We start from the raw sequence: 22,434 nt of genomic DNA, 5'->3' as shown, positions 1-22,434 counted from the left end.
GGGTGGCGACATGCATCGCAAGAATGGTGTTTCAGGCTGAGGGAACTGCAAATACACATCCCCAAGGGTGATGAGACTCTCTGGGCAAGGGCAAACACAAGAATGGTGGGGTAGTTAGGCGGGACAGTGTGGTTGCTGTTGTTGGTCCTTGTTCCATCAGTGAGAGACCAAGGCCCACAAACGTTCTGTGATATTTCCCCCAAAGTCATTTCCTGCCAGGCGGTGCAGGTGGCATCAGCTGTAGTTTGAACAACTTCGCATTCTCCTTGTCCCGCCTTCTCTGGCACCTCCACCCACACTTACTCCCCGTGAAGTCGTAGTACCAGAGCAATAAATCCTATTGAATGAGATGTTTGCTCTCTTCCCATCATGAAAAATGGGTCAGGTGTGTGTATGTGTCCCCTCACTCTGCTCTGAGAGGATGGGAGGGATTCATGGTCTCCTCGTAGAGATGCTAATGTCTATTAGCCTTTGCTAGTAAAAATAAGAACCATTGGCCTTTGCTCTAAATAGTGTTACCACACTTTGGAGCCCTGGTCAGGCTAATATATAAGATGAGCGATGGACACTGATATAATTTGGTGGAAATGTGTACAAATACGCATGTGACTAATGGAGGGACTCCTTGGTGTTCTTTCCTGAACCTGAACAAACTAAAAAGGGAAGCAACCTAAAAGCATGTGAATTTACTAACAGCATTACCCAAATGCTGTTAGGAAGGGTCTGCATAAGGCAGGCATTCAGTAGTGTCTGTGGGGAAAGTGTAAGAATGGGGAGAGATACAACAGTGGCTCGGGAAAGGACATTAGAGCTCACATGGGTGATGCAGAGATTTACACAGTCAAGAAGTCTGAGGGGTGTGCCTAGGGTGGCCAAGGGGTGTGCCAAGGTAGCGTGGAGAGGGGGCAGTAGCAGCAATGGCTAATAGCTGTGAGTTCACCTAGAGCGCAGATATTGGCTCCTAAGTATCGACTGCCTTCTACCAAGACAACCCGAGGCTCCCTGTAGAAGTGACCAGTGTCAGGGTTAGGACAGTCAAGGGCAGAATGGCCTGGAACAAAGTAAAATTCAGAGGAAGGTAAAGGCATGGCAAAGGACACAGGGCCTGAGGGAAAGGCCTTCTACAGGTAAAACCTGGAGTAATTTGAACATTAAAAATGATCGATTGAGTTCAGTGGATCAAAAAGAGAAATCTAAGCACATAAATAAATCAAACGGTTACCATATACCTAACTTGTAAGTTTTCTGCAGAGTGGGATATTTACACGGTTTGAAAGCACCTTCTTATGAAATACCAACAAATCAGAAAAGAAAAATTTGCAATTTACACTTCTGTGTTTGCCAGGTTGGTTTTTGTTTGTTTTTGGGTTTTTTTGTTGTTGTTGTTTTTGTTTTTTTTTTTTTTTTTTTCCCTATCTAGCAGTGCTAGTAATAAAATAAATCAAAATTATGTGCCACCTGCTCAGGGCAAGAAGCAATCCATGGTACCACATCTGTGATCTTCCTGTCAAAGATGCCTATGCTGAGTTGAATTGTGAGCATATGACAGGACATCTCAAACTGAGGTCTGTTCTTTAAAATAAACCAGCTATAATCTTAAAAAGAGGCATTAGCGAGGTCTCCTAAGTCAAGAAAAGACCAGCAGGTTTCAGGTCAGAGGAAGCTAAATAGTGAGGCAGAGAAATGCGGCTCTCAACCCGCGGCTCTCCGGAAGTTGACGACCATCTGGTGGTTATAAGGTAAAGACACAGCACTCAACGGGTGATATTTCATGCCGGTACTCATTTTCCAAATAGTCTGCTGCTGCAGCTTCCATAAATGCGTGTGAATGTTTCCAAATAAAATATTTAGGAAGTCAAAGTAGGACCGAGGGATAGGCAGTTCATTTGGGGAAGCAGACGCGAGTTTGTATCCCCAGAGCCTGTGGAAGTAAAGGGGACATGGTGGTGTTTGCCCCCAATCCCTGTGGGAGGGAGGCAGAAATGTGGGTTCCTGGGGCTTGCTGGCCAGCCAGCCTAGTCTACTCAGTAAACCCCCGGCCCATGAGAGTCCCTGTCTCAAAAAAACACAACACAAAAAATACATGGAGGTTGGTGCCTGAGGAATGACGCCTAAGGGTGACATATGTATATGCACACAACACCCACATGCATGAACATGCACATACAATTAATAAAAATTGATAAGGTTAAGTAATTAGTGTCCCTCATAGTATTCACAGTTGTATTTGTAATAAAGCTATGTTAGGACGCTCAAGGGCTCCGAAGCTGGTTTATCTGGGTTTGAATCCCGGTCCTCCCTCCTCTTTTGGGTTCTGTTTCCTATTCTCTTGGGTTCTTATTAACTCGCTTTGGTGAGATGGTCATGCAGAGCCCTTGGAGAAGAGGGGCTCCTGTATTGTATAAAGTCAACAGATAGACACTGTTGTTATCAGGTAGCACGTTTCCACTTTTCATCCTGCCTATAATAGCAGAGTGGGCCAAATGACTGCCAAGAAGGCCCTTCTTGGAATGCTTTTCTATGTTCAAGAGTGTTATAATTGAAATATATGTGTATATATATATATACATATATATACATAATCATATATAGGTATGTATTATGTATATGTATATGTATATTTCCCATTATACTATAAAGGAATATTCCAGAAGCACTGTGAGATTGCTGTGATAAGGGTTGCAGACTAGAATAAGAGCTACTGGAGAAACTACTGGGCCATCTTTGGTCAGCCTGATACAATCGAAAGATATCACCATATTAAACCTAATTTTGATCGCTAATACCCCACCCCCAAACACTGCCAACAGGCAGAGTAGAGTTACTTGGGGTTTGGGATCCAGAGTTGGCCATTGGAAATCCAATTCTTAGAATGGGAAGAACCTCAGCGATCCTAGGTCTACCTTTCCCGTTTTACAGGTGAGCAAACTGAAACTCAGCATGGTGCTGGCTGCCATGAGTGGGATCACACCACTGACATCAGAACTCTGAGATTGTTCTGACACTGAGGTCAGTGGCTTGGGTCACACTGAGGTCCCATGGAAGGAGAGAAATCTTTCTGGAGAAGAAATGTGTATAATGATGTTGAGAGGGACTTCCCAAACTCCCCAGGCTGAGTGAGATCTCCACATCAGTGACCTGGCAATTCCTCAGCTCTGAAACTCCCTGGTTTTCTGTATAACTTGTCTTCTAATGCCAGGAGTCGTCTTTGTGGGGCTGCAATCGGAGCCAGCTGAGCGGCCCCAAGTCCGTATCTGAGTGGGGGAGTGTGGATGAGGGAAAGGCTAGCTATAGACAATAAAGACAGAATGAAGGTCAGGAGGGCAGATCAGTCAGTACTGAAATGCCATGAGTTTATTTTTTCACCATTCTTACATACCATAACCAAAAAGGGGAACACAGTATCATGCTTATGGAACAAACAGACTTTTCTTCCTTACTTATTCTAAAGCTTCAATAACCACAACTTAGCTCTAACTTCTTGTTTTCTAGCCTTGAGGTCAGGAGTAGCCACACCTCAGATTTAACTTCTCCTTCCTTAGCCTTGAGAGTCAGGAGTACCCACACCTCAGATTCAGGTCTGTTGTTATTTAGACTAAGACAGCCAAAGCATCCTTCTGTAGCCACACCTTTGACCTTTAGGTCTTATGACTTGTTGACAGCTTTGAAATCTCTGCCCTTGTGCCAAGATGGAGCACAGCCATCTTTATTGGCACCCATATCCTAAGCTGTAAAGCAAATGCTGGCTCACCTTTTCACTGATGCTACCATGTTTTTGTAAGTTCTTTTGCAAATAGACAAGGTGTCAGGCCTTGGCCTGGGGCTCCTGACCTACCACCTCCATGAATCAATGGTTGGGTCGGATTCCTCAAGTGATCCAGTCACTCTGAGTCCCCACCACATTTTAGGAGACTCCAACTATTTTTGGTAAGAAAACAAATATCTTTCTGTCTGCCAGTGAGTTTGCCAAGACACATCCTGATTCATTACACATCCAGCAAGATACAAAGCCCTAAAAATAGCAGCCTAGCTTTAATGTTTCGTTTGGCATCAGGACTCCAAGTTCATATGAACTGCAATCGGTATTTTAGACTGATTTCATTTAATTTCCTGGGTATTATGCTCTTTGGCTACAGAGGGCAACTTGCTGTTTATCTTTATTTCTGCTTGGCTTTAGATTAAGGCTTTGTGCTTAAAAGGAAAAACAACAACAGCATTTGACCACCCATCTGTTTAATATTTATTTTCCCTTTTCTTTTTTTAAGCTCCTTGTTATGCTAACATTACTGTTTCTAAATAGAGTGTTCGTATTTGATTGCTTTGTTCCTTTTAAGACCCTTTTTTCCTTGTGGGGTCTAATTAGAATTTATAATATGCTAGGGCTAGAACCCTCCCAATGTAAAAACCAAAATTACATTCATAAATCCCTATGGGTAGGCAGTAATGTTTCTATCTTTAAGGTCCATTGCAGAAGAAACCTTTCTTATTTTCACTTATTTCTTTTGGTTTATTCAACTGTGGCTTGTTTAGTACTTGTTCACCACTCAGTGTCTATGTTTTGTTACGCTGGAAAATGGTGATTGGGTAAAGTACATCTTGAGAACGAAAGTCAAGTGCAAGTGGTGTATTATGGCCATATCCTTCCAACTGAGCATCTGGTGTGGGTCAGGGAACACCAGCCATGCATGCCTCTCTGCTCTCTGTCTTCATCTGGTGTGGTCCTGTGAAGTCTGATAACAGCAGACTGGAACTGAACTAGTTATCCATGGTTTCTTAACTGACATCCAGGTAACCACTATATTGCAATCTGTCCTCTCTCTTTCCCCCCATCCCTCTTCCCTCAGTCTCTCATCCATCTCTCTTCTGCCCCGCCTCCCTGCCTCATCCAATCCTTCCCCTCCTCTTTCAATAGTTAAATATTTCTACACGCATACACACACACACACACACACACACACACACACAAATATACATACATGGACACATTCTCTCACACACACATACATATACATACACACATACATATACATACACACACATACATATACATACACACACATACTCATAGCTATATTGTTATATAATGTCATGGAAATTGCTTTTTCTGTGTTTCTCCAGCCATGTTTGTGGTTTAGGGACACTTGAAGGTCAGCAATTGCTGTGGCTTGGAGTGTCTCATTCTGATTGGGTAGCTCTACTGGCTGTGTTTGGATAGACACTTAAGAGAAACTGGTTTGAATTGATTCCTTTAAACACAGACACTGGACTCATTGTGAGCCTGTTACCTTTCCAAGCCTGGCGTGCACTAAGCCTGACATTTCCCTGTGTAATTCAGGCACAGTGCCTGCCAAACCAAGCCTTTGGGGAGTGGGTGATGTTCCTTTAATATCTATGTTCATTGCCTAGATTGTAAAGGCTTGAGAAAACTCAAAATTCTCTATAATTTCAAACTTACAGAAAACATCTAGGAACTGCACAAAACATTATCCTAATTGACTTTACCAAGAGTCTCAGAAGCTCATATTTTGCTTTATTTATTTGGTTTTGAGTTTTTTATTGCATATTTGGTTTATTTATCTCTCTCATAAACTATTTGAGAGTTAAGTTGGAGAAAAACACCCTTTTATTCTGAAATAATTGAATGTCTATTTTCTAAGATTAAAAAAAATCCTTTTCTATCAGTGCAGACATTAATATGTGTCAGTCATCCCAATACCTTCTGTGGCTTCATTTTATTTTTAATAAGTGATGTTTTAAGTCATCAGGATGGGTTCTGCTACCTTTGTGTCTGGCCGTTCCTCCACCATTATCATTTTTAATTGGCTGAAACCGTATCACCAGTCACTTGGTTTACATTTTAAGGGAAGCTTTTGGAAGCTTGAGTTGTGCAGGCTTCTTAGCTTTGTGTCTCCAAGAGCCCTTGACTCACTAAAATTCAGTGAACCAGTATAAGTCCAGTTTCGGGCCCAGAAGTCTCAGCTTGTGATTGTAATGACCACGACTCTTTTCCATACTTGTCAGCTACTTGCTTTGGTTTCCCTGTGTTCTGTGGCCTCTGAGCTCATTTATTTGGTTGTTGTTTTTCAAGACAGAGTTTTTCTTTGTAGCCCGGACTGTCCTGAAACTAACTTTATAGACTAGGCTGGCCTTGAGCTCACAGAGATCCACCTGCCTCTGCCTCCTGAGTGCTGGGATTAAAGGTGTGTGCTGACACCACTTGACAAGAGAGTAGAATTCCGAACTTATTTTCTCCTCTTCTTCCTGCTCCTCCTTCTTCTTTCTTCTCCTCTCCTCCCTCTTCTACCTCCTCATTCTGTCCTCTTCTTCTTCATCCATTCCTCTTCCTCCTTCTCTTTTCCCTCTTCTCCTTTCTCCTCAAATGAAAATCACTATTTATTACTGAGAGAGAGAGAGAGAGAGAGAGAGAGAGAGAGAGAGAGAGAGAGATCATATGAAGGGGGAAGTAGGAGGCAATGGAGTACGTTGAGAAGGGATAGAAAGGCCAAGGGCAGGCCGACCGGGGAGATAAGGAGGGACTGTGGGATTACTTTTAGTTGTCATGTGACGTGACCCACCTGGGCAAGTGCAAATGACTGATCACCTAAGGATTTCCAATGTAGAATGTATTCTGGTCTTTAAAATGTCCTGTCATCTTCCACCGACATTACTGAGAAATAATTTATTGAGTATCTGGGATATCCTGAAGAAGACACAGGTCCATCTCTGCTCCCCAGCGGGATGCTCCTTCAGGTACAAGCTCTGCCCTGCACTATGGTTCTCTTTAACCAAAGCTCCACCCCTTCCTTTGTTTTAAACCACGTGTCCTCGGATATTTTTCTCACCTATTTTGGTCATCTCCAAAGCAGGCTGAGGCCATACAGCATGCGTCAAGAAAGGAACACAATAGGGTTGGCTAAAAATGTGTGTATTGGTGAGAAACGCGTGGCCTGGCTCTGTCACGTGTCTCACGTGACCTGGACAAACCACTTAGCTGTACTCTTTCCTTCCCTTTCTCGGGAAGGAAATGGTGATGGCAGAAGAGCTGGCCTCATAGGGATGTGACACAATTAACCAGTAAATGACCTACATGCTGCCTGCCCCAAGTCTGTGACACTGTGATCCCCGCTGATGCCACTAATTTCAAAGAGGAGAGAGGAGGAGCTCATCTCCCTCTGATAGCACAAGCTCCCCACTCCCTTCCCCTTCCCCACAGCCAGAGCTCCCATCCCTCAGCTCTCTGTGGTTTTCAGTCTCCTGGACCTGCAGGTTCTGTCTTCTTGAATGCTGATGGCTTTGACCATTGAGGTTTTTACCTGCCTTTGTCTCCATCCCTTCTTCAGAGTGCCTTTTATAGACTGAATGGCAGGCTGACCTGCCCCTTAGTGGACTCTGAGAATGCAGAACAGGGAGAAGGGACTAAGGAAAGGACAGTTAAAAACAAAGGAAGCCAAATTCCAGAGAGCCCGGAGGAGCCAGTGCTGAGGTCCTGTGGAGTAGAGAGGGAGGAGCCAGTGCTGAGGACCTATGGAGTAGAGAGGGAGGAGCCAGTGCTGAGGTCATGAGGAGAGGGAGGAGCCAGTGCTGAGGTCATGAGGAGAGGGAGGAGCCAGTGCTGAGGTCATGAGGAGAGGGAGGAGCCAGTGCTGAGGTCCTGTGGAGCAGAGAGTTACTGAAGGTTTAACAGGCAAAGCAGACATAAATTAAATACACGATGAATGGCCCTCCTCCCGATGTGATCATTCCAAACACTCTGTATCCACAAAAGACAAGTCACTCCCACTCCTCTGTGACAACGGCGGCTGCATCTACAGATCTGCATGTCTGTTAGTCTCCTTTCAGTTCACTGAGAGCAGCATGGTTTTTTTTTTTTTTTTTTTTTTATCAAGCACTTCTCCTAAGTACGCTCCGGGCTGAGCCCTGGTTCTTTACAGATGTTCATATGGCAGAGCCCTCACTCACCCCTCTCGTTCCTGATCTTTCAGCAAGCTCCACTTGATTTTTTTCTTTTACTATCCCCCCACCCACCCAGTGCTGGACATTGAACCAGGGCCTCATGCATTCAAGACAATGCTCTAGCACTGAGCCATTTTCTTCAGTTCTTTATACAATTAAAAATTGTGTGTGTGTGTGTGTGTGTGTGTGTGTGTGTGTGTGTGTGTGCATGCGCACGTGTGTGCATGCGCATGCACCCGTGTGCATGCATGTAAGAATACATGCTATACTGTGCATGTGACTATCAGAGGACAATTTGAGAGTTAGTTTTCTCCTTCCTCTACATGTAGGTCATCAGTCTTGGCAGCAGGCATCTTTATCTGCTGAGCCATCCTGATGGCCAGTTTCCTCCATCCTGAGAAGGGTGGAGTGATGGCTGTACAGATATTTTGTTTTCCAAGTTACCCAGTGCCTGGCTGTGTTTCTCCAGATGAAGGTCAGCAATGCTTACAAAGATGGCTCGTATAATTTCAGTGTGGGTTGCTTTTGTGTTGCTGTGACAAAACACTTGGCAAACAACTTAGGGGAGTGGGGATTCCTTTGGCTCATGACTTTAGAGAGAGTTCAGTCCAATGTAGTTTGGTCCCATGTGCTTAGAAAAGACGTCATGGAGTCAGAAACATATAGTAGAGGAAATCACTTCATGATCAACAAGGAAGGAAGGAGACAGGGAGAGAAAGTAGAAAAGGGGGAGGGAGGGCGGCGAATAGAACCTTCTAAGGTTCCTTTATGTGAGATTTTGCAAGTGGGTTCAGCTACTGAGCTTACTTTAAGATTAGGGTGCTGAACCACCAATGTTCACCTAGCATAAGCCGTCCAAGACAGTGGTTCTGAGTTAATTATTTCACACCCGAGAATAGGAAATGACAGGGAGGGAGTAGCATGAATGTGGATTAGTGAGAGAAAGGGGAGAAAGAACTCGGGAGAGTAGGAGGGGTCCTGGGAAGACACACTACTGTGCTGCCCTACCTACTGGTCTTTCAAGGGCCTAGTGGTGGGGACTGGATGTACCCTTATTGGGACTTGTCATTTTTTTGATGCATCATTGTCCGACACATGCTCCTTGCCCAGCTGGAGACGTATTTTTGTGTTATTCATCCAGTTTGGGGGGGGTGGTCACATATATTATTTCATTGGCTCATGACGCACTATGAGCCCTGGGTCTACTTTATTTGGACAGCTAACACTGATCTTAATACCAGGTGGGGACCAAGTATCTGCAATGGGATGTGAAGGACATTTCATAGTTGATAATAGTTCCAGTAGCAAGCATCTGTCACTTGGTTTAATCCCAAAGATTTCAGTGAGATGGTGGCAATTTCCTGGCAAGTGTCAGCAGTCTGAGATGCCCAGACGAAGGCTCACATCATAGCAGCAACAGTTGTTCTTCGTGTGGTGACAGGAGAGGTAGATAACATGGGACAAACTGTCCCATCTATCAAGTTGAAAGCAAAGTGCACCTCTTCCAAATGTGAATATGTGACTGTCCTTACAGCCATTGGCCATTGAGACGTAGGCCAGTGGCAGAAGTCTTCCTAAGAGAAAGCTGGACTCCTTCCCAGGTACCCAGGAGGTGCCCACCCACATTCTGCCAAACCTGTGGGGAGAAGGAAGCAGGAAGGCAGGAGGGAACTGTGGGAAAGGAAGGTGTGGGCCAAGAAAGGAAGAATCCTGTGGCTGCCACCCTCCAGCCAGCTCCGACAGGTGTGGTTGGCCCACGCAGGCAGTTGGCGTGCTGTGAGGAGGGCTCTATTCTAATCTGGTTAAGCTCTTTGCTTCCTTGCCACCCTCAAGAGAATCCGCTCCCGGTGCTTCTCAGTACCACCCACCCTTGATGTTTGGTCACAGTCTTCATGTCAACTGTCTCCCATACCCTTCCTTTGCCTTCTCTCCAGCCATGTAGGGTAGATACTGAGCATGCCTATGTGGGCTTATGCTTGAAGCTGATGGAACCTGCCTAGCGTGAGCCGCTGGTCACGTGTGTAGCTGAGCTCCGTGATGAGCAAAGGGAAGCAGACACAGCATTGGAGATGGCTTTCTGCAGCAAGGGCTGCATTGTATCTGATTGTTGTTGCCTGCGTGGCTTTGCCTGGTGTCTGTAGCCGGGGAAACTGGGGAAGAGAAGGGAGTGTGACTCGGCAGGCCAGGGTGTACTGGGAGAATATGCGGGAATCAGAAAGCCTGGTCTGTGCCTGGCAGTGTTTTATAAGTCTGTTGGGGCTTCAGCTGGTCCAACTTGAGGCAGAAGCCCAGGAAGGTATGAATTGTTACTGTGAATTGACAGACTGCAGGCCCGAGTCCCTCACATTTACACTCTTCATATGGACAAGACTGCTCTCACTCACTTCAGACATCAAGGGCAAGAATGAGCAGCCATCTAGGGCTTCTTCCCAGCTCCTACTGGGAGGTGAACTTGAATCTAATACTGCCCTGGCAATAGCTTTGTCCTCTCGGATGAGATGACCAAATGAAGTTCTCTGTGTGGACCAGACACAACCTTTAAATACAGCACACACCAGATTACCCTCCTCACTCTTCCATAGTCCACACTTGCCAGCAGTACCCATGGTCTGACTTGGGGCTCCATGCTCTAGGGAGAAGAGGGGCTAGGCAGGGAAGGTGCTAGCAGATTTTTGAGGGTTGGTCTTACGATAAATGGATTTCAGGAGTTCCCGGGCTTCCATTGCTCAAGAATTGGAACAAAGTCATTGTGGAAAGAACATTGATAGACATTCAGGAAACTCAAGTCGTAGAGTTTAAGTGCCTTGTTTAAGGTCATTTATTTGTTACTTGTTTGTTCAAGTAACATTGGCCAAGTGCTGGATCCTAGAAGGAATGCAGAGATAAGACGTGAATGAGTGTTGAGTCTTTAGCTCCTGAGGGTTCCAGGCAGCCATTCAAACACAGATACCTTGAGACCGAGACCAAGCAGAGAAAAGTTGAAGCTGCCCCTGAAGGAGGAAGGAGCCAGGGGCCATGGCTCAGACTTACCCTGAGACCACATGTTTGCCCTTTCCTATGCCTGTGGCCTCTCCCACTTAGTCCAAGTCTGTAAACTCCTTACTGTCTTGGCCTGAGACTGCTGAGCATGCTCGAGTTGCCCTGTGTCTTAGTTAGCGTTTCTATGGTTATGATGAAACACCACGGTCAATGCAACTTGGGAAGGAAAGGGTTTATTTCAGCTTCCTCTTCCAGGTGACAGTTCATCATTGAGGGGACTCAGAGCAGGAGCTGAAGCAGAGACCATGGAGGGTGCTGCTTACTGGTTTGCTCATCATGGTTTGCTCAGTCTGCTTTCTTACAGAACCCAGTACTACCAGCCCAGGGACGGTACCACCCTTAATGGTCTGGGCCCTCCCACATCAACTACCAATTAAGAAAATGCCCTACAGGCTTGCCCACAGCCTTATCTTATGGAGGCATTTTCTTAGTGGAGGTTCTGCCCTCTCAAATAACTTTTGGGTTTGTCAGGTTGACATAAAACCGTCCTAAGCACGCTGTCATTATTCTTTCTCCAGACCTCCTTTCTCAAGGCTTTAGGTACCTGCAGATTAAAACTATCCCATGTTATTGTCAATAACATTGATGCCAAATATTTTGCCACCGCAGCACACGGGACGTAATCTTGTATTCCATTTTCTTCCTTCTCATATTTTAGCTTAGGAACAATATTGCAGCACACTATATTCATGATCCCGCCACCTGTTCCCAATGTCAATGGCACATGCTGTTGTTTTTATTACAGCGGCATTCTATTTCTAGGTCCCTATCTCCATCCTTGCCAATCGTGCGGTGGAACAAATAGCCACAGAAGAGCGGGGCAGATGATGGCTACAGGTGCTCGCTTCTAGCTTATGAGCCTGCATGGTAGCTGGGCCAGGCTGGGCTTGGCTCCCAGCTGTGGCCTCAGATCTGCCCATCCCACAAGGTGCTCATTCTTCCTTGGCCAGCGATGACCAGGGCATATTCTTCTCCTGTATCAGAAACTCAACCCGACGAAGTGAAAGCATACAATGTCTTTTATGTTGGAAGCTTTGACAAGGCTCACTGTCACTTCTGCCCAGGGACCAAAGCAAGTCTCCCAGCCAATAACAATATCTCTGTGGCAGAGATAAGCCACAAAGGCACATATTAGGCCACTGGTGGGGGTGGGGAGCAGCTACAGAATCCCATGGCAGAGCCAGGGATGGTGGAGTGGGAGGGCAGGGCCGTTTGTTGGTTGTTGTTGGTTTGTTGGCTGAGTAGGGGCATCTGGGGTCTAGCAGACTCTCAGGAAGGCTCCCCTTCACCCGTTTTGCTCTAGCCCTCACTATTAACCCTGACTTTAGGATACCTGGTCCTGCTAGCTCCCGAGCCATGCGGAGCTTACACAACACAAGTCTGGTTGTTTCTTTGTTTTCCCACTCCCACCTCAGGCTTGGCAGGTTTGTTGAGTCAGTCACCACTTGCCCATCTGCTTTCCAGCATCCACAATTTCATTGCGTGGTCGCTCTTTTTCTTTGTCCCCGTGGGGTTTTGCCTGTAATACAATCCCTTTACTATCGTTTTGTAGGTTTGGGGAGGAGGCTAAATGTCCACTTTCAATCCATCATTATTCCCACCTGGCTCTTTTCTTGACACTGTAATGATCAACAAACAGCCTTTCCCACGTCAGCTACTCTGGCTTTAATTGTGGCTGCTCGGAGCCCCAAGTTGCCCGGAGACAACCGAGTGGAGGAACTTTAATGAAGCGCCTGATGCCATGTTGGCTCACCTCTCAGTCTGCATTGTAGGAAGATAGTACTGCTGCAGAATAAGCCTTTGACTCAGCCTTGTGTCCTAAAACAGACTCAAAGACACCATCTACCTCTTCAGAGTTCTGACTGTATATTCTGACTGTATTACATTTTATGTGAACCTCAGTCTTAAAATTTAGACCACACACACATACACACACATGCATGCACACACATATGCACATGCAATATACACATGCACATACATACACACCCAGGCACACACATGCACACACACACACATACATACACACTACACATACACATTTGTGCACATGCGCACAGACACACCTACTCGATTTTCTTAGACCTAAGTGAAATGAAAAGAACCCAAAATAAGTCTATCTGTTCTCTCCCCACGGCCTCCATTCTTTTCCTCCCAGGCCATTAGTGACAGTACTAGGAAGAATACTTCACACGCCATGTTTTGATCTGAGGTCTGGTGCTTACAGTAGATCGGCCGTTGACATTTCACATTGTTCAGATGCAGGAAAGGAGGATGAGATTGCTGTGGCACAGAACATTATGTCCTAATGCCACTTGACCCACAGCCTCTCCGGTGGCGCTGGGGGCACAAGCAAACACGGCAGGAGTTAGGGTAGTCAAAACCCACCTGGAAACATTTTGTAGCGCCGGTGGTAAGGGGTCCACAAACGTTTATAAGAAAGAGCAGACCAGGACTGCACTGCAGCCAGAAAACTGAGGTTCAAATTCCCATTTGGTCACGAGGTTTCCATATGACGTCCGTAAGTTGGTCTCTGTTGAGAAACAAGTCTCGCTGCTGGTTGGATTGTTGGGGAAATGAAAGGGACAAAGGAGATCTGTTTGCTTGGTGAATGCTGCATTTATTCAAAGACAAGTCTGATTTGGATATGCCTGCTTAGGTAAGGCAGGTTGGTGCAGGCAGCCCATTGTTAGGAGCCTACTTCTTACAAACTGAGTGAGTGCTATAATTTGTTTACTATCAGATACTATCAGAGCAGGCCCTGCTCTAAGGCCCTTTGCATCTATCTGAGGTTAAATACTCAGAACAACTTGGAGGAGTGGGTGCTATAGCAGTGTTGTTGCTATGGCTTTAAAACGAGGGGAACTGGGGTTCAGGAATTAAGTGTTTGGGTGAAGACCACCTCATTAGCTAGTGCAGCCAGGATATGCCCACCAGCAGCTTGCACCCAGGGTAGCACTGCGAGTACCCTGGAGCTCTGGGGTGACCTCATGCACACTGCCATCCTCTCCTGATGCTCCTTTGTAGACTTTTTCCCTGGAGGGTCACCACATGCCAGGGTTCTTTCCCAGTGCCCTCTCCTGCACACACACCCTCTGTCTAAGGCTTTAGCTGCTGTCTGTATTGGTACTTTACTTGGTCCTGTGGCCAAACACCTATCAAGGAGTGGTGGGCATGGCGGTGGGAGTATGAGGCAGCTGGTTGGATGGCAGCTGGAGACAGGAAGCAGAGTGCAGACAGGAAGTAGAGCAAGCTATGAAAGGCCCTCCTCTGGTGACCTACTTTCTCCAGCAGGGCTCCACCTCCTGAAGATTCTACAACCTTCCAAAATAGCATGATCAGCTGGAGACCACATGTTCAAACACAAAAGCCTCTGTGGGACAGACACATCCAAGCCACACCACCATCTATCTGCTAATGCATTCCGTACTCTGCCCAACCCAGACATCTCTTTTGGCTCCCAGGGAGCTGGGTCTTTATGTGGGTACCTTAAATGGCTTTCAAGTCCTTGAACGCAATGTCTACCAATGATACTTTTTCTTACTCACTATGCCTGCTCCTTCTAAGAGTAGACTTCACTGAGACAGTTGGTACAAGTCGCAAGAACAGCCTGCCGGGTCCATACTCATCTCTGTATCCATGTAGCTCATTGGCATGTCCTTCCACCGCACTTAAATTGCTCAACAGTGTCTATGTTGAGCAACTTAGTATCTTGATTCAACACCCTCATCTAGGTCAGTATTGCCACCTAGCTGAATTATCCTGTCATCTAAAAGTGACCCTTCTCTGGTCTTGCAACACTCTGGTCTGTACCTCACATTACCATAAACAGGACCTATCCACAACATGAAAGTAACCGTGACCCTCTTGTTTAGAACCCTACAAGGTCTCCCAGTGACCTCCAAATAAAGCTGCCTTCCTACCCTGGCTCCCAAGGCTGATGGGAACTGCCTTCCTGTTTTTTCTTCCATCTTTTTCTGCAGCTAGAGTGAACTTCTTTGAGCATATCCCTTTCCCTTAAAGCCTTTGAACATCACTTTTGGAGAAAGCATGTATGGTTTGTCCTGAGAACGGGCTCTATCTCTCACCCACTAATCTTTGTCTTCTTTACATATTCATTTAAAGAGACCCCAGCCCAGCCCCAGGAAGCCTTCCTTGACTTGACTTTGGAGACTAAGTGCCTTTGATCACCCTATGTAACCCTTACCATAATTTATTGCAATTACTAGTTTAATTGTCCATCTCTGTGGCTACATTGTAAACCCCTTAAGGCCAGGCTCCATGTGGGTCTGGCTCATTAATCCTTGAAACTAACAAAATATCTGCCACAATAGCAAAACTTCCTTTATTTATTGAGTATTGAATGTTACATAAAAACATCAAAAGCTACAAGTTACCCAAATAAGACCCCCCAAAATTCAATGCTTTTTTGTCTGTAGTTGGTCAGATCACCAAGTGAGAAGACAAACTGGAGACAAATTTGTTTTAGTCAGGACATTGGGAAACCAGAGAAAGCAGAAGGCAGATGCTGCTCCTTGAGTTTCAGAAGTGCAGACCGCTGTTAGCTCTGATCCTTTGTATCCTGGGAAGCAAGATGCTGATGAGACAGCGGTCAGAAAAATGGGAGCAGCTCTGGGGGCTCTAAATGCACCATGTCCTCCTGGGAAATGGGGAGTGCTGACAACCATGTGACCACCGCAGGCCTCTTCTCTCATGGTTCCCAGAGTCGTTAATCCAAACGCTTACTGTCTTTACCTGGGTGAGTTAAAACATCTCCAGCAACCCAGCCAAAAAATTTACTCACCAGGCCCTGCTCCTTCAGGAGACAGGAGGCACCATTTAGCTTTGATTCACAACTCCCCAAGCACTAAAGTCCTTGCTTGGCAAAAGATGCACTGGACACTTAAGAAATCTTGAAATCAGGGAGTGAGTGTTGTACTCACCTCCAGCATCTTAAAATTTGATGCCCAACTGCATAATTATCCAAACACAGCATTGTCCATGTTCAGTAGCAGAAGACATGTTGTTGGAGGTAGTGGTCTTCACAGGTGCTTTGAAACAAGTGTGTTACGAATTTTGCTTCATGTTCATTGTGGCTTAATCTCTTCTGTACTGTATCCATATGAAATTGCTTCATCTTACAGATGAACCCTGTGGCCAACAGCAGGTCCAAGCTTGCAACAGGGATGAAGTTATCCAAGGAATCTGTTATCCTATTTAGTTCCAATTTGCCGATGAACTGTGTGTCAGGATTTATAATCAGAAGCCTATTCGCATACATTTTCATTAATTCTTCCATTTCCCCCACTTTAGCCTCTGCTTCCTCCCCCATTTATTCCCTCAACCCTTACCATTAAGGGCAAGGATTATGAATGCCTTGTTCTTCATTTGTCTCCAGAGTCTAATATGATGCCTGACACACAATAGAGCTTCAATAAGTACCTGGGTTTAATGAAGAGTGTAATTAGGAAAGGCATATGACTTAGCTCAATACTCTTCTCCATGAAACTAACAAAATGCCTGGCACCCTGACTCTTGCATCTGGTATGGGGGTTTGCAGAAAGTCCTGCTTGAGTCATCACAGGGGAAGAGAGGCAAACAAGGAACAGGGACACACCTGTGTTGTATGAACAGAGAGAAAGCCAGTGGCCCTCTTGAAGAGGCTAGAAGAGGCCTGCAGACCTAAGAACATTCTTCCGGCAAAGGCTTTGCCAGCTTCTTTGTAGCATGTAGGCCGTGCTTTGTAAGGTGGAGCATGAGAGGGGAGAAGCCTGATGTTGACTTCTGGCCTCCACATACAATGGCATACATGTGCTTATATATAGTGTACACATGCACACATAGGAATACACACATGCACATATGCACACACATGCACACAGAGTGAGACACCTTCACAGCTCTCATGAACACTATTCTGATAGCCTGTTATTCTCCCCATTTTTTATGCTAGTTACATTTTATGCCATGTTACACATTGTTCCCAATACAATAAGGGGCTACAAAGTGTGAATTTGGAGGGTGATCTAACTAAGGAACAAGTATGTGGGAACACACAGAATTAGGGAACCAGGTGGATTGCTCAAATATTGATAATAGTGAGAAGCCATTGTGACTCTGGGTGTAAAAGTGGGAGTCTGGGGAAACAGGAGGTACACAGAGCATCAATGTAGAGGCCCTGCTGGGGGGGGGGATGCAGCCACCCTGAGAGCATGGTGCAAGGCCTGCAATGTGCCAGGGTCCCCTGCTCTTCCTCCTCCTCTCTCTGATCTCCTGAGTCATCTCCAATTGGCACTGTTCAATGGGTAAAGGACCGACCTCAGGGGACAACTGCAGGAGTCAGCTCCTAGAACAGAGAGGGCAGAAGCTGGGCCGGTGGGGCAGGAGGAAGCCAGTAAGCATCATTGCAGTTTCTCTATCTGTATAACATCGATGATTAGATAGATAGATGGATGGATGGATGGATGGGTGGGTGGATGAGTGGATGAGTGGATGGATGGATGGATTAGATAGATAGATAGATAGATAGATAGATAGATAGATAGATAGATAGATAGATAGATTTGATGTGGGGATTAAATGAGTTGAAGATAGTCCTTAGAATAGTGCCTTTAATGAATGTTACATTTTGCTATTATATCTCTCATTGGTTTGTAAGTATTGCATTAGGTAAAATGTGAAAAGCATTTGGAATTATGCCTGCCCCACAGTCAGCCCTATAAGCTGAAGGCAGTTGAAGTTGTTATGTTGCTGGATGTCACTGTAAAGTGGGCTGGGGATCAAATCTGATGCCAATCAAATTTAAGACAAGTTCTCTGCCACTGAGTTAACCACCCCTCCCCCCCACCCCATTAGGCTGCACTGCCTCTATCAGGCTGGGGGGAGGGGGCTGTACCTCCTCGGATTCCCACCATTCACTGATCATAGCACTCACAGCACTTTCTACCTGTGTTGGATTCTGTTTCCATTCTGAAATGTACAGGCGAGAGTAGGAAATTCATTTCCTGAGACAGGTTAGACTGAAAAATTGTCAGCACAGCAAGATCTGGGATCTGGAGATGATGTCAGTTAACTTGCAGTAAGAGGCTGTAGCGGGTGGGTTGAGACTTCTGGTGTGGGGACCAACACCTCATCTCATCAGCCCATATGGTGTCCCGTGTGCAGCTGGGAACATGAGCTGGCAATGAGGTTTCCTGAGGTCCTCTTATCTGGAAGCCGCTTGCGGTGTTTCAGATGAAAGGTGTCAAACAGGATTTGGGAGCCCTCCCTTTCACACCACTTCCTGTAAAATATTTGCTGGTTTCAAATGTCAATTTCATACCCATGATTGCAAATGAAATGTTACCTGCCACCATGAGGAACTGTTGCTTTGAAAGATACTTTATCCAAAACATGGCTCATTCGAGCAGAGTCTAACTAGATTCCTTCACCAGAAAAAAAAAAAAAAAAAGAAAGAAAGAAAAAAAATCAAAATCCAGGTGTTTAGAAAATAAATATCTACTTACCACTTCTGGCTTTGGGTTTTCCTTACACAAGACATGTCTTTTTCTTCCTCTCAGCCATTTGGCCTGTGCTTGGGAAATTTTAATAGCTGTGCAGAATAGACACCAAATGACTTATTTCTGGAATTGCCACAGCGGGTTTGAGATTTGCCAGTCATTTTGTGTCACTTGTCACCCTGCTCCCTTATACGTGTCTTTGCAGGTGCTTACCTTTGACAGGTGCACCACGGAGTCCCCACTATGGGCCCTTGTCTGCCGTATTAGTTGGGAGGATACACAGTTATTTCTGGAATCTGGCTCACAACTTTATATTTTGTGTCAAAATTTTGAGAAGATCTAGTGTATGTAGGTAGTGAATGGATGGGTGTTCTATTGGACTGCTGATGAATGAGACACATAGTCTACTCTTGAGGTTTAAAGTGTGTTAGAGCCAAACCTACAGGAGGAAATGTCTTCAGTGGAATTTATTTTCATTTCTTCTTATTATTTGATATACGAAAGTCCTAAATACATTGAATCCTTTCCTTGGTGGGAAGTTGAAATCTACTGTCTTCTTGGGAAAAAAAAAATCACTGTACACCTTCCTTTTAAGTTTCACCTAAAATATGTGTGTAGTGTCTGTGTTTGTTCCTCCCAACTCAGGACCCTGTTTGGAAGCCTCTGGTTCCACCCAGTTGCTTTATTTGTTCCAGTAACAGCAGCCTGGCTAGTCTATGTGAGGTAAATTCTGCTTATAAGCCGTTCAGCTGTGTGTCGTTTTTCCTCATCAACTAGCCGGTTCTGCTGTTTATCCAGCGTGTTGTCCTTGACCAGTGTTTGGATGGTCTGTCATTTCACAGCCATTATCACTGTAATCAGCTCACTCTCTGACTGTATTGTAAGGGCAGTAGCTGGCTGCTATGAGCATAGAGAAAAATGCTGTAGCCCAGAAGATTAAACAGATGCTGGGGTTCTGCCCCCCATCCCCATAGCTCTTTAGTGTATTTGCATCTTAATTATTCCCATTATTACTGGATAGGAATGTGTCCTGGAAATCTAGCATAGTCCAGACTTCACTTCGATAATGGATGGTCCTCGGATGGGGGTGGCTATGTAACCCCCTCCCCCCAAAGGCATCCACTCCCTTTCCATGTTTCCTTTGAGGGCTTTTCTTGTCAGAAAGCTTTTAACATCTAACTGGGCCCTTCTATCACTGCCTAAGACAACCAATTTTGCTTACATGTTTGCCTCAATAACTACTTTTCTAGAAGTACTTGTGATCCATTTCAACATGGCATGGTAGAAGCATTCTCCTAGTAATTGTCTCCAAATTGAAAATGATAGAAGTTCGAGCTGCTCAAAGTGTGGATGCATGTTCAGAAAGCACAACTTCAACCTTGAAAAGAATGCTTAGTGAAAAAAGAAAAAGAAAAAGAAAAAAAAAACCAAACAAACAAAAAAACAAATGCACATGAAGACCTAAAGGTATTGAGTGGCATTGTGGACAATATTTTTTTGTCTTCTAGAAGCTGCTTTTTGGTACTGAGTGGCATCATGGGCAATCTTTTTTGTTCGTTTTATTTGTAAACAATGTGATGGGGGAAAGCACCCAGGAGCTGTAAAGTCACACTGACCTGAAATCACATTGTCCCCTACTTGCCATCTAGTCTTAAGGCCTTTGTTTAGCATTTCAATTAGAGATATTGGAAGCTGCCTCATGGCGTTGTCACAAGGATCCAAGGATGGTAGCAAGTGTTAGACACTCTGCTATGTCCACTAGTTTCCAGGCCTGTCAGTGTGTTGTGTCTGTAGTGTCACATGCTATTAAGTGCACTGCATTAATGATAATAAAACTTTATTAATTAAATCAGGGCTTGCAGCTGTTTGCATAGGGTGAACAGAGGTGTGTGTGTGTGTGTGTGTGTGTGTGTTTTGTTTTTTGTTTTTCTGAGAAGAAAGGATGAGCTCAGCAAACTCCAGTCAACCAGAATGGAGCTGAGAAGGAAAACTGCCCTACCGTTAAAGCCTTTAAACTCCAATTTGCAAATAGAGAGAGGGAATTAATTAAAAACAATCATTAAGTCATCGAAAGAGCCAAGGAGACAACCTCCTTAGCAGTGCTGTCGTCTGGTTCCTGTGCAATTAGTTTCTGTGTGATTTAGGGAGGCGTGCCTCGTTAAAGCAGCGCTTCAGACAGCCCATCAACCTGATGCATTCTCCTTTCAAAGACCTGGAATCAGTTTCTACATCCCTGAAAACATTACATCATTAAAGACAAGGAAATGCTGTCTGTTAGCACCTAGAACTGTAGGGAGATTTCCTTCCCATCTGCTGATTGGTATAGTTGCTGCTGTTCCCTGGCTTTTCATTAATTCATTGAACATTTGTTGACAGCCACTGATGACCTGTACCTAATTACTCAGATGAAGTACAGTTTTCTTCCGATGTCAAGGTATAGAGATAAATCTTGCTTTCCACATGATAGGGAAATTGTGCTTTCTATCTCCATGTGTGGTGACCCTTGTGAGAGCCAAACACCGACAGTACAGATTTAACAATGTGTCTAATATGCATTTATTGTACATTACATTCCTTATGCTGGACGAGGCAACACTTAATTGTTTGGCCTGCAGTCCCAAATACAGGGCTGACCAGCCCTGTGGCAACATCACAAAGAGGATAACAATTTGAGGTCATATCCTTGTGCCCAGCAAAGGTTGAAGGTGAGACCTCAGCTTCTGACTTAAGAATGCAACACAGGTCATTGTCATTGTTTAAATCTTACCAGTAAAGTTACATGTAGCATGTGTTAATTGATAATTCCAAATTTTTGCTGTCATTCTTGATTGCTCATCACTAACAGACAGACGTAGCAACACTGAGCTGGGCCATGCTGTTTGTCGGCTTAGCCTGACTCTGTAGTTTGGATTTTGTTTGAACATTACCATCCATTTCTATATGACTTGAGCACAATGCTGCCCTTAAGAATAAGATGGTTCCTAGGTTCAGTAGGACATGGTTATTGAGAGTTGTGGTTCTGAGTTAGACTGCTGGATTAAAATCTCCACAGCTGCATCAAATCCTGGTGTAACTATTGAAGTAAAGAGCATCTCTTAGAGATGGTTTCTCCATCTCGTAGGTGGGATGAGATCCAAAAAGACTAATGTAATATCACACACAAAATACATAACACAAATCTTCAATTACATTATTATATTCATATGCTATATGGCTTGTCCAAACACATAAAATATAAAATAAATAGTAATTTCTTTTTCTTGGTGGAGGTCTAATGGGTCTCATGTCTAGTGACCAAATGAGAAACTGGTGGATGACTGGAAAAAAATGTCTGGAATGAACTATTGAATGGATAGATTATTATGGGCCATTTTTGGAAAGATACATAAGCACCATGGAGTCATAAAGTAAAGTCCTTCTGGGTCAGGTTTGATGCAGAGAGAGGATGCAGAGGCCAAGAGTCTAGGGTTTTTCAGAAACACCTTATCTTTTGCAATGTCCCCATGGACAACTGAAAATCTGGGGGTTGCTGCATACCCTCAGTTCTCCAATTACTTTTCTAGTGTCCTCTACCTTTCTTTATCAAAGTTATCACACATATAGACATTTTTTGCTGATTTCCTTTTATGATGTATCTCCACACAAGAATACAAGCTCCAGAAGTGTAGGTAGCATGCCAGTCTGGGTAGCACATGTAGCCCTGTGAGGTTGAACCTGGAGGGGGTTCTCATTAAATATTTGTGGTATGGTAACTAAGAAATCATATAGTTCTTAGCTAGTGACACAGTGTGACTTGAAGAGTACTGGTTAGAAAGAGGTCACTAGAAGAATGTTAGATTCCATTTGGTTCATTAACGGTTTTGTCGTGTAGGAGACAAAGTGTCTGAATCGTATCTATTGGTGGCAGGAATTGGAAGATGTATCTAATGTCATGAAGTGAAAT

The 22,434-nt window shown here is 44.7% G+C and overlaps 1 protein-coding gene and 1 non-coding gene across 2 annotated transcripts in view; both read left to right on the top strand.

Annotated features, from left to right (window-relative positions):
• The window catches only part of Ncald (neurocalcin delta), a 230,945-nt gene that overhangs the window by 35,645 nt on the left and 172,866 nt on the right, over positions 1–22,434 (top strand). The gene's annotated exons all lie outside the window — the stretch shown is intronic.
• On the top strand, positions 16,612–16,737 carry LOC127235455 (U6atac minor spliceosomal RNA). Its single transcript, XR_007835715.1, has one exon. It is a non-coding gene; the product is annotated as a U6atac minor spliceosomal RNA (small nuclear RNA).

The sequence above is a fragment of the Phodopus roborovskii genome, unplaced genomic scaffold, assembly GCF_943737965.1.
Source record: "Phodopus roborovskii unplaced genomic scaffold, PHOROB, whole genome shotgun sequence".
Classification (NCBI taxonomy): domain Eukaryota; kingdom Metazoa; phylum Chordata; class Mammalia; order Rodentia; family Cricetidae; genus Phodopus; species Phodopus roborovskii.
Note: the sequence above shows the minus strand (reverse complement) of the source record. Positions and strands in the feature narration are given on the sequence as shown.